This window comes from Durio zibethinus, chromosome 2 (genome assembly GCF_047325235.1).
Source record: "Durio zibethinus cultivar Kanyao isolate XHJ-2024 chromosome 2, ASM4732523v1, whole genome shotgun sequence".
Taxonomy (NCBI): domain Eukaryota; kingdom Viridiplantae; phylum Streptophyta; class Magnoliopsida; order Malvales; family Malvaceae; genus Durio; species Durio zibethinus.
This window is the reverse complement of record NC_143163.1, coordinates 5,621,498-5,623,931: the sequence shown is the minus strand read 5'-3', so window position 1 is coordinate 5,623,931 and position 2,434 is coordinate 5,621,498. Positions and strand designations below refer to the sequence as shown.

Below are 2,434 nucleotides of genomic sequence, written 5' to 3'. Positions count from 1 at the left end.
AGATCGTTGGTCATATAAATGTTAATACTACACATACACAATCCAATAAGCTGGTTTTATAAAGAAGGAGTAATTATTACGTGATAAATGATATTAGAGTCAACCCTTGACTCATTCAAATTTCATGCAAAGTGTCTTAACTAGACCAATTTGGCCATTAACAAAGTGTTAAGATAAGGCATAAAGCACTCCAAAGGGGAGTATACAAGGTTCAAAGGGGAGTATACAAGGTTGTTGCTATGATGAGAATGTCACATGATTGAATAGAGGAGAATGTTAAGTCAAGTGCTAAAAAAAAAGTAGGCAGGGTGTTTCAATCCCATGTGAGATAGGAAATGCAAAGTCATTGGACATAAACTTTGGCATCATACACCCTAATGAATCAATTTTGTGAATAAGGGGTAATGGTTATTTGAAAGTGGTATCAGAACCAACTTTTGACTCATTTGATTTTACGTCAAATGCCCCATTGAGGTAGACAATGTATGTTAATCTGGCCACTTAACAAGATATCGAAGTAAGGCAAGGTGGTAGAGTTGGATCACTCCAAAACGTTTCAAAGGAGAGTAGATGGAATGGTAGCCTTGATAAAGACGTTATGAAACTAGATGGGAAAGAATATCATGTCAAGTATTCTAAATGAATAAGTAATATGCTTCAATCCCATATAGAATAAGAGGGAGAAAATCCTTAGGCATATAAGCATTAGTGCTATACCCTCTAATAAATCGATTTTAAAAGAAGGGGGTAATAATCACGTGACAAGTGATATCATGACTAACCATTAACTCATACGATTTCACACTAAGTGTCTTAATGGAGTAGACAGGTGAGTCAATCTAACCAACTTAAGAAAGTGATGAGGTAAAGTACAAAATCAGAGTTTGACCTCGAAAGTTGTCAAGCATATAAACATTAATATTGATAATACTTTATATCCCAATAAACTAATTTTGAGTGGAAAGGGTAATAAGCACGTGACATATACAACCATCCAAATGCACGATTTGGGTTTTTAGGGAGTTGCCAATTTCCTCTCTTTCCCACCTATTTAGATTAAATACATAAAGTCAATTTCTTTTCGGTGTAATTTGCATAAATGAGGTCCTTGAAGGATGGTTTAATATTCCATGTTCAAGCCATAAAGCTGGCTTTACGCCATCAATTTTCACTTCCAATCAACTCATTAACCGCTACTCGAAACACAGTCTCATCCATGAAGCTTAAAAAGTATTTGATGAAATGCTCCATTGAAACTCAAAAAGTGTTTAATGAAATGCTTGATCGAAACATTTTTTTTTTAAAACACAATCATCTTGGCCTATATAAAACCCCAAAACTTAATTTAAGTGTGTTTTTTATTTGACATTGTAATAGGTAAAGACTTGGTCACTTATAATTCAATGTTGTCTAGTTATGTAAGCGCTGAAGGGTATGAAACTCATGCATTTGAATTATTTTATGACATGCAAATGACCCATGACAATAAGATTAAAATCAACGAATTTACTATAACTACAATGCTAAACTTGAGTGCGAAGTTGACTAAATTGAGTTTTTATGCTCAGTTACATTATTTTATGATGAAAACAGGGAATGATAAAACTGGTTTGTAGTGAGTTCTCTCACTGACATGTATTCTAAATGTGGGTGCTTTAAAAAAGCCTTTCAAGTTTATAAAGGTGGTGGTGGGTTGGTGGATTTGGCTTTAAAGAATGTTATGGTGGCAATTTTTTGTAAAGAATGTGAGATGAAAATGGCTTTGGAACTTTTTTAGGAAGAGCCTAAGTTGAATGATGCTTTATCTTAGAATACTTTGATGTCAAGTTATCAACAACATGGTTTTTTAAAAATGTTATTGAAGTTGTTGGTTAGGATGGGAGAAAATGGATTTAGATGGAATGAACATACTTTTACAACTGTTCTAAATGGTTGCTCCATGTTATAGAATTTGAAAGTTGGAAAAAAGGCTCATGGATCGGTTTTGAAAAATGGTTTGAATTCAAATCCATTTGTAAGTAGTGGCATTCTAGAAGCTTATTGCAAGTGTAGTAAAATGTGTTAGGAACGTGGGGTCCAGCCCTATTTGGTATTGGCCAATTAAAGGCTATGGCCTTTTTGTTTTAGTCAACCAAACTTAACTTTAAAACAAAAGATAAGGGTTTTTGGCATGAAATAGAGTGGCATTAAAAAAAAAAAAAGAACCAGAAAAGATAGAGAGAAAAGATAGAAGGGAGAGTTGTCAGTTGAAAAAAAAATCAATCTGTGGTCTAATTGAGCTAAAATTTTATCAACAGGTTCATAATTCAATGTTTTACATTTTGAATAGTGGATATCAACTTTAAAGCTCTTTAGGAACAAATCTAAAGTGTATTTGTTGAATCACCTATTTGGTGAGATTTTTTTAATTATCTTTCTAGTTGTTAGTTAGCTT

General features: G+C 33.2%; 1 pseudogene; it reads left to right on the top strand.

Moving 5' to 3' along the window:
* The first annotated feature begins 1,099 nt into the window (after positions 1-1,099).
* LOC149519927 (putative pentatricopeptide repeat-containing protein At3g18840) lies at positions 1,100-2,081 on the top strand (annotated as a pseudogene).
* Positions 2,082-2,434: the final 353 nt, after the last annotated feature.